Here is a 10461-nt window from a genome sequence, read left to right as displayed (position 1 = left end):
CTTAACAATGAATGCAGGTGCTCTTACGTCACGCTATAGTTTTTAGTTGGGTGTTGAGAGATTTAAAGTCGCAATTAACATGGTTATTAGACTTATTCCATGCGTGTCTCTCTTCTGGCTGGTAATTCTTAATTAACTTTTTTGTTATATTTAATACGTAGAAAGAAGTATGGACAATTGGACATAGGAAGACAAAAAAAAAGTACATAGGTAATAGCTACTTATTTTTTCAAGACCCACCCCCTGTGATGTCAGCCAAGCTTAAATGAATAGACCAAAATATGTATATACCTACAAGCAGGCACAGCTAGGCTAGCGTAGGTGTAACTATCTTTAAGTAGTTAGGTACATAATAATAATATCAGTTGAAAACTCACCTATAATTAATAAAAAATATTTTATCCTTTTTGATGTCGTTTTTCCTTTTTTTTATTATTTTAATTAGAACGTACAGTCAAGCTAATAAATAACGAAACGGAAAAGTGCTAAAAATACGTAAGTACACGACCTTATATTGCCCATATATAGAAATGATGGTTTTTGTGGATTTTTAATACCTTGACAAGGGTACTGTACACTGTACCTGCGTGCCTGCATAACCGTGGCATGGCAAAGGTTAATTTAGGCTACTCGGTTCGGTTACTTTGTGTTCCATATATCCAACGTGTGTTCTTTGTACGACAGGCCCAATATATATGTAGGTATATTCCATAGAACTAATTGATGCATCTCTCATCAAGATTAATTCCATTGTCATATTTACGCAAATTTATCTTGTAGGTATTTTACCTACCGATGCAAAAAGGGGAAGCTTTTATAATTCATGGTAAGGTACTTATAAGGTTTAATACGATCGATTTCCCGATGGCTGTGAAAGGATATTTAACGATTAGCATGGAATAAAATAGAAATCTCTAATTTCTACAAAAATATCTACTACCTATGTACGTGCAATATGCATATAGTAGTGGTAAGGAAACTGGTATCAGGGATTGACTTGGCAGCTAGGTACCAGAGAATATAATGCCTAAGTTTCGCTCGTTAAGTTCAGAGTTATCAGTGTACTTGTACAGTGCTGTATCATTCACTGCCATTCAGTAATGACTAGAGTTAATCATGTTCGTTGCACTCCAGGGTAACAGACACCGTAATTGTTATTCAGATGAAAGTTATAAGTTGTACACTTGTAGAAGTTCTTTGACCTCTGGTAATAGAATAGCGAGTGAGTAAGTTATCAAGGAAAATAAAATACGGGTCGGTGTCGTGAAATTGGGAGTAGGTGTAGCTACTTTACATAATCGCTGAGGACAAGTTTAGATTTTTTTATTTTACTTAGCAGATACGTCTTTGTGTGCCTATGCTTATCAATAATTATTGCGATATTAGATTAGGTATTCTTATATGGATACAAAACATCTTAAAAACTAAATATGTATAGTATCTATCTAACTAAGTCCATAGGTATGTCTTGGTGATGCCAAGTAGATATTAAGATAGTTTGACTTTTACATTTAAAAGATAGGTTTAACGGCTCGATTCGGGAAATGAATTAGAGATTCACTAGATATGAAATAGTAAAGTTAATTATCTTTACTATATCGTATCTAGTTAAGCTCTAATTCATTTTGCGAATCGTGCCATCTGTCATAAACCGAGCAGTTTTCATTTCAAGAGTATTTTATTTTGCCCTTTCGTCGCTGAAGGGTTATAACTGTTATAAGTTAATTAAAACGGTACCTACATAGTAGTGGCTGAGTAAATTTTTTCATTTTATTTTAGCATACATAATAATAATCATTTCAGTAGTGTATGAAAGCAATTACATACTTAGTCACATCAGATTACGATTACTTTAATAGTAATTCCATAATAATTTCTTGTAATAAATAAAAATATAAAATCTGGCAGTCAGTAATATAATTAACAATGAAAATTAAAGTAATATCATCTATAAATTACGGATTACATGATTGTTTGTAATTAACCTCTGCGAATTCAGTATTAAGAGAACATACCACATACCTACCTACCTATCTACTTGTAGGCAGGTATACCAATATCTCCAATGATGTCATTTCAAGTCAATGCCCTTCAGGTTAACCAGCGTGCTTGCGACGTACCTAACAAAGAACATGGGCTACGGGCTAAAGATTATCACTCTGAGCTCGACCCTAACATAACTTGATCTTGAGACTCGTAAAATGAATGGGTAATCGGCAGAGTTGGGCAAAAATTAACTTGAATAAGAATAAAAACACAAATTTTATTCTTATTCCAATCGATTTGAATAAGAATTATTCCTGCACTCGTTATTTTAGAATAAAATGAAAGTGAATAATTCATGTCACTTTTATTTTAAATTAAGAATAAATAATTTGGCCAAGTCCGAGATAGCTCGAGGCATTTAGTGTTCCGTACGGCTACCATCAGTTTGGCATTGACATAAACGATATCGTGAACGTAATTTACTTCCTATAGGTATATCTCTTTCGCACTAATATGTCAGTACGAGCGAGATGCATAGAAAGTAAATTACGTTCACGCCCACGGTAGCGTTTATGTCAATGCCAAACTGATGGTAGCCGTACCGCTCGCATCGTTACATTTGAGGTTGTTTGCCTGTTTTTAGGATACCGTATTCAACTGCACTCACAGAACAATAGTACAAAGTGTCTAAGTGCGAAGGCCGAAGGCCGAGCTTTAGCAAAATGTCATCGCTTTAGCACAGAGCAATAGTACAAGTGTCTAAATGTGAAGGCCAAAGGCCGACCTCCGCGTAGCCCGAAGGCCCGAAGCGTCCAGGATGTCAGTGCTTTAACACAGAACAATAGTACAAGTGTCTAAATAATTGAGTTATTCTATGTAATCAATGTATGGGAAAATGAAACAAATTAATATAGTTTTCAAACCTGTGTGACGTGATACATCTAGGTGTACTGTTTAAAATTCACCACTCTCCCCCCCCCCCCCCTCCACCTGACGCTCGACCCCCCCCCCCACCTTGAAATGTGTCCCCATTGGTAGTTTTTTGGCATTCTCACGAAAACTATAATAGATATCAAAAAAGTGTCAAGGACAGAATTAATCCTCATTAAATTTAGAACAAAAATGGTCTTGTGTGTTTTATTATAAGTTGGACGGTATTCAAGCTATAAGTACTTGTATAACCTTAAAATAACAAAATAACCATACTAGTATGACGAAATGCAGAATATCTTCAAAACGGCTAGACCGATTTTAATAAAATATACCTAAAAAATCACCGCAGTGAAGCCAGCTATCAAACAAAAGAAACTACATCAAAATCGGTTCATCCGTTTCGGCGTTACGAAGTCACAGGTAAACACAGAAATACAAATTTTTTTCAACTGCACCCAATAATTTTGTAAACCGATTAATTTTGATCAATTATTTTAATGGGATCATGTCCCTTGAAGTTTTAGCTTTACGAAAAGTTGAAAAACATGGAAAACGGCCCAGTATTTTTCAAATTATCGGCATTTTCCCGATTTGTGAGTGGTTTCGTGTTATCACGCGCACGAGTTGCCCTTGACCCCTATAAAACGGGGGGTAGGGGAGGGGTTGTTATCAGTCACTTATCAGAAGTTGACCGGTACACATATCCGCATATTTTCCCGTAAAGAAGACCTGTGAAAAATGGAAACCACTGAAGCTGAAGTCCGCCAAGTCGTCCAGCTCAGCTCCTGCAAGAGGGGCGTAGCCAACGTTCAGTAGCTGCCACGCTGAATTTAAGTCAATCTACAGTTTGCAGAGTTTACCAGAGGTTCCAACGGACTAGATCCTTTACTTCAAGACCAAGAAGCGGCCGCAAAAAGTGTACATCAGAGAGGGACGACCGCTTCATTGTCACAACATCTCTCCGAGATCGACACCTGACAAGCGTTGCCATCCAGCAGCGTCTGCGTGAGATACGAGGAGTGGCTGCCAGTGAGTGGACAATAAGAAGAAGACTTAAGAAAGCGAACTTGACACCCAGGAGGCCTGCAACGGGGCCCAGATTGCTGGCGCGACACCGTACAGCCCGAAGAGAGTTTGCAGAAAATCATATGGACTGGACCATTGAGCAATGGACCCCAGTTCTCTTCTCGGACGTGTGCAGAATATGCTTGAATGGATGTGACCGAAGAGGAAGAGTCTACAGAAGGCTAGAAGAACGGTTCGCCCAATGTTGCTTCTCCGAAAGGGTCGCCTATGGCGGTGGATCCGTGATGTTCTGGGACGACGTTTCCTACGTCGCGCGAACAGAGCTGGTTTTCGTGCCTGGCGGGGGCCGTGGCGCGACCCTTTCGGAGAAGCAACATTGGGCGAACCGTTCTTCTGGCCTTCTGTAGACTCTTCCTCTTCGGTCACATCCATTCAAGCATATTCTGCACACGTGCGAGAAGAGAACTGGGGTCCATTGCTCAATGGTCCAGTCCATATGATTTTCTGCAAACTCTCTTCGGGCTGTACGGTGTCGCGCCAGCAATCTGGGCCCCGTTGCAGGCCTCCTGGGTGTCAAGTTCGCTTTCTTAAGTCTTCTTCTTATTGTCCACTCACTGGCAGCCACTCCTCGTATCTCACGCAGACGCTGCTGGATGGCAACGCTTGTCAGGTGTCGATCTCGGAGAGATGTTGTGACAATGAAGCGGTCGTCCCTCTCTGATGTACACTTTTTGCGGCCGCTTCTTGGTCTTGAAGTAAAGGATCCAGTCCGTTGGAACCTCTGGTAAACTCTGCAAACTGTAGATTGACTTAAATTCAGCGTGGCAGCTACTGAACGTTGGCTACGCCCCTCTTGCAGGAGCTGAGCTGGACGACTTGGCGGACTTCAGCTTCAGTGGTTTCCATTTTTCACAGGTCTTCTTTACGGGAAAATATGCGGATATGTGTACCGGTCAACTTCTGATAAGTGACTGATAACAACCCCTCCCCTACCCCCCGTTTTATAGGGGTCAAGGGCAACTCGTGCGCGTGATAACACGAAACCACTCACAAATCGGGAAAATGCCGATAATTTGAAAAATACTGGGCCGTTTTCCATGTTTTTTAACTTTTCGTAAAGCTAAAACTTTAAGGGACATGATCCCATTAAAATAATTGATCAAAATTAATCGGTTTACAAAATTATTGGGTGCAGTTGAAAAAAATTTGTATTTCTGTGTTTACCTGTGACTTCGTAACGCCGAAACGGATGAACCGATTTTGATGTAGTTTCTTTTGTTTGATAGCTGGCTTCACTGCGGTGATTTTTTAGGTATATTTTATTAAAATCGGTCTAGCCGTTTTGAAGATATTCTGCATTTCGTCATACTAGTATGGTTATTTTGTTATTTTAAGGTTATACAAGTACTTATAGCTTGAATACCGTCCAACTTATAATAAAACACACAAGACCATTTTTGTTCTAAATTTAATGAGGATTAATTCTGTCCTTGACACTTTTTTGATATCTATTATAGTTTTCGTGAGAATGCCAAAAAACTACCAACGGGGACACATTTCAAGGTGGGGGGGGGGGTCGAGCGTCAGGTGGAGGGGGGGGGAGAGTGGTGCATTTTAAACAGTACACCTAAACGTATCACCTCACACAGGTTTGAAAACTATATTAATTTGTTTGTCTGAAAACATATAATGACTGTATTAAAATGCGAAAGCCGAAGGCCGAGCTCCGCGTAGGGCCGAAGGCCCGAAGCGTCCAGGATGTTAGTACTTAAACACAGAACAATAATATAAGTATCTACATCTTGCAGGCTTCGGGCCTTCGGCCCTACGCGGAGCTCGGCCTCCGGCCTTCGCATTTAGACACTTGTATTAATTACCTGTGTTTAGAACTGACCTCCTGGATGCTTCGGGCTTTCGGCCCAATGCGACTTCAGCCTTTGGATCTTGCGACTTAGACACTTGTACTTAAAAATACTCGGAAAAGTTACGGGAGGCGCGCGTCTGTCGGACGCTTCGGATCTTCGAATCGCTCCTTCGGCCTTTGCATTTAGTTAAATTCTTGTACTATTGCTTTGTGTTTGAATACCGAAGTCGAGCATCTCGCGAATGCTTGATGTATAATAATAATTTAGAGTAAGCCCAAGCGCGCACCACGATTTTTTGTCCTGCGATAATTTTGTCGCAGAAATGCAACGTATGTGTTTATATGTTAGTGCGCGCATATGCGACAAAAAATCGCAGCGATTTTAAAATTGTGATTTGTCACATTTTTCCGCGATTGTCGCAAAGTGAATTGCAGCATGCGGAGTTGTATGGCCCCGCGCGCACTATGATAAGAAAATCGCACCTCGGCCGGACCTCAGTCGGCATTTCGCTCTCCAAACCCCAACATCTCGGCACCTGCATCTCCAATGGAGTCTCAAAATGAGACGCTAGATGTTGACCATTTAATTATGGAAATAGACGGGGATCACCTTTGTGTTATAAATGCTCAAAGTCATACAGCAATCGCATATTAAAGACACGTTTCATGACAAGCGACTGGTACGAAATCCATGTTGAGAATGAACAAATCGTCGACTTTTTCATCGCAGTGCGCGCAGTGAATTTTCTGCGATATATTACAGCGCGATTCTAAAATCGTGTCGCAAAAATTAATATCGTGGTGCGCGCTTGGCCTATAATACCTTAAATGTATACTCCTTCAATTTGAATTTAGAACTCATTATTATTTTTTATTTGATTTTGTTTCTAGTTCTATGCCATATATATAGACTTTAATATTATTTAGAACTGCTAAAAAACAAGATCGGCTTACATTAAATATTTCGTCAATTTTACCTTTGTTTCTAAAAACTGTAATATTTAACTGTCATATACTATTAATGTCTTCCAAAATTATTTTCTCGTAACAGGACTGAGGGGCTACCGCGAAAACCGAAATTCGCAATTTGCGGGGATCTTTCTCTTTTACTCCAATGAAGGCGTAATTAGAGTGACAGAGAAAAATGCTCGCAATTTGCGAACTTCTATTTTCGCGGTTATAGCCCTGAATCTTGTTGCTCATCGATCCGTTCAAAAATATACATAAGAACTGAATATAATTAATAGATATTATAATTATACAATTAATACAGAAATGTAATGGTACTTAATGAAAAGGAATATTGTGTATATTGTTTCGACGAATCAGATACTCTCAATAAAATCTATACATGAGGCCAAAGCTGTTCATAAATATTAAATGACTTTATTATCTCTATACGCCTTACTAACTCTATGTGTCCTATTGTGGAAAAAAAAAACATAACGACAGTCAAGAACGGAATTCTTAATTTGGTTGGAAAGCCCGTTCGAAATTGAAACTTATTTGCAATATAATAAGGTCGTATTCTGTAGATCTCTCTCAGGCTATTGAGATAAAATTAAATATCCCACAAAAATAAGCAAGCAGAATTAAACTTTGTGTCAAAGACATAAGTCATAAATTTCAATGCCAAAGTTTTAACTAAGGATGTTTCTCGCCTAATATGAATTGACCAGTGTAAGCATCAGTTAGCTAGCCCTAAGCAACCAAAGGTCAAGCTGCAGTTGAAAAACTAAGAAAGATAAAGTTAAGCTGATAATTTTCCCGCCGTCTCTATGCTTCTTTAAATTGGGTATTGACTGGTCAGCTGCCTGTTAGCTATAGTTTTCGCGAAAATCGCCAGGACAGAGGTGAAAATTTTTGTATGAAAACTTGCAACTTTAAATGCTATTTTTGACGAAACTATTGCAGTCTAAAATGAAGTCAAAATCAGTCCATCGACTCAATTTTTTGCAAGCTTTCTAATGGTACCCCACACGATTCTTACAAATGAAAAAAGTTTCAGCCTACCCCTCTCAACCCCCTAAATTTCCCCCTTTAATAAGAAATAAGCAGTTTTGACTTATTTACAATATGAGTGGTGGTAATTGCTATAACTGTTCCAAATTTTACGTATCTATGTCAAACGGTCTCTGAGAAAAACGTATTTAACTGATTTGCAAGACCGAAGTGATCCCATAAGTGTTCCGTAAACAAAGTTTTGTACGGAACACTAAAAACGGAATAATTATTCCAGTTGTAGGATTATTATAAATAACGTTTTATTCAATTAAAATGTTATTCTGAATTAAGTTAACTTTTGTAGTACAATTGGTTATAGTTTGTGAAATGAATTTCGCCCCTTTTCAATGGTCGGATTGATTTGAATTTTTTTAACGTAAATAGATTTTATTGTGATAGATAAGTAAATTTTTTGGTTCCTTCGAAATGGTGATAATAATTTGATAATGAAGCTAAATTGCGATTTTCTATGATGGTTCAATGTATATTCCTTTGCGTATTAAGTACATATTTAGTTTATTATTCCTATCAACCTTAAGCCTTGAGGTCTTACGTATGATATGTCTTTCACACCTACGGAAAGTGAATGAGATAGTAAATAACAGCAGGTAAGAAAAGAGTTCACGCTTATCGCTAGATTTGCAGAAAGTCGCAGGTCGCAGCATGAATTGTATTGTATTATTTGGCGTGTTTCCACTTGAGACCGTCATTTATTACTCATTGGCAATAACAATAGGATTAAGTCGTGTCGTGGTGAATTGAGAGCATTTGCTAAATACGTGCGGCAGGCGGTGTGTCAAACGATTTTAATACCTACTGTTCATTTCCGTCTAATAATAAATGCAAATATTAAATATCAGAAGGACTTTTAAAAACACCATAAGTCTCGGTAGAGTTAGACCAAGAAAAGTCTGCAGCGATTTTGATAGTCCACGCAGTGCATGTGTTACTTATACGTCATAATTTCATCATGGCTGGAGGAGGCGGCCGAGGTGGCGCGCTTGCAGGCCCAAACGGAGATGGCGAGATGACCTGGACAGCTTCCTAAACAACTGGCCGGAGGAAGCACCAAATCGGGAGTCGTGGAAATTAAGGGGAGAGGCCTTTGCCCAGCAGTGGGACACTCAAATAGGCTAGGAAAAAAAAAATTTCATAGAAGTTTGACATTTAAAATAACACTTGCACTGCGACGACTATCAAAATCGTTGCAGACTTTTCTTGGTCTAACTCTAGTAACTCGGACCCTGAAACTACTAAACATAATTCGAAAACAGAAAAAAATCATGAGTGTATTCTTCATTTGTTCCTACCCCACGTGACCGCCGCGATACATGAGGCGGGGACATATGGGAATAATTTATATGAAGCGCCTATTCTGTGCCCGGCGGGGAGAAATAGGAATACACCATATCGAGCCATTCCTCATCATACCTTTAAAAACATCTTTTTTTATTTGTTACACTATTTTAGGTACAGTGAGCCATTCAAGAGTTTCGCTATCCACCACCCGATCAGATCAGCTGATTTGTACCTGATGATTTAGTTATCACATTAAAAGCAATACGGGTACTAATACCAAGACTATGTGGCAGTAAATTAAATTTGTAAGATTTTATTCCATAAAAATCGGTATAAATTAGAGAAGAAACTACTATTATTTGCTTCTATTTATACGTAACGCCTAAACGGCACTCGGACTAGATTTTTAATCCAGGAATATTATTTAGAATATAAAATCATGATTACATTAATTGGATTAAGAATAAGATTATTCTTATTCAATTTTTTCACATCGAATTATTCCCGACCAAAATTATTTGAATAATTTTGACGGGAATAAAATCAACATGATTTTATTCTTAGAAATTCTTATTCAAATAATGATTTTATTCTTGAATGCCCAACACTGGTAATCGGCGGTCAGACGTATGCACCTATACTTATTAAGGTAAGGTGGGGTAAGACTAACATAGTTTATTTTGCCCGGGCAAGACAAACAGTATGTGACATAACAAGGCGCTGTTCACTTTCCTCATTGTTTTAGGAAGTCAATGGTCGTAAGTTAGTGAATGACGTCGCGTGCGTGCGCTGAACGCGCGAGTGCGTCGAGTTTCAGGCGCTGCCCGCGCTGCTGGTTCAGACATCAGCATCTCCCTGGTCTGGTGCATAGCGAAATACCTTGCTCGCCGAGCGAGCCGAAGCCCTACACGCAATCAAAGCTGAGCACATCAAGCACAACTCTCACTGCGCGCGCCGCGTGCGGTTGTGGTCACTTGCCTCCACTCCTCGCTTCGCTCACCCGACTCGGACACACACTCAGTGTACTTGCACACAGCGATCCGTATGCGCGTTTCAACGTACATCGCGCAGTTTCTCTCGTAAATAATTAGTATGTGAATGCGACGTGTATTTGTTCAGCACGAAAACGAGTGAAATGGTGTGGATTCGCTGATCAGCCCGCGTTCGCTTCGTCTTGCACTTGGACTGACTTCATGAGGAACTGGTCGAAATATCCTGTTTTGCTTAGGTGAGCTAAATACGTTGATTAAGACTAGGGTTTTTATAAGTGCAACAGTTGTTCCGTGATCTGTAAGATGATGCTTCATCACATTGTTGCTTAATACCAGTTAGAAGACAATATTATTAGC

The 10461-nt window shown here is 39.2% G+C and overlaps 1 protein-coding gene across 2 annotated transcripts in view; it reads left to right on the top strand.

Moving 5' to 3' along the window:
- The first annotated feature begins 10058 nt into the window (after positions 1-10058).
- Positions 10059-10461, top strand: part of LOC134680076 (sphingomyelin phosphodiesterase) — a 46297-nt gene continuing 45894 nt past the window's right edge. For both annotated transcript variants that reach the window (XM_063539104.1, XM_063539105.1), the window contains exon 1: positions 10059-10340. The gene's annotated coding sequence lies outside the window, so the exon portion shown is untranslated. The remainder of the gene's footprint in view (positions 10341-10461) is intronic.

This window comes from Cydia fagiglandana, chromosome 3, assembly GCF_963556715.1.
Source record: "Cydia fagiglandana chromosome 3, ilCydFagi1.1, whole genome shotgun sequence".
NCBI lineage: Eukaryota > Metazoa > Arthropoda > Insecta > Lepidoptera > Tortricidae > Cydia > Cydia fagiglandana.
This window is presented reverse-complemented; position numbering and strand designations above follow the sequence as displayed.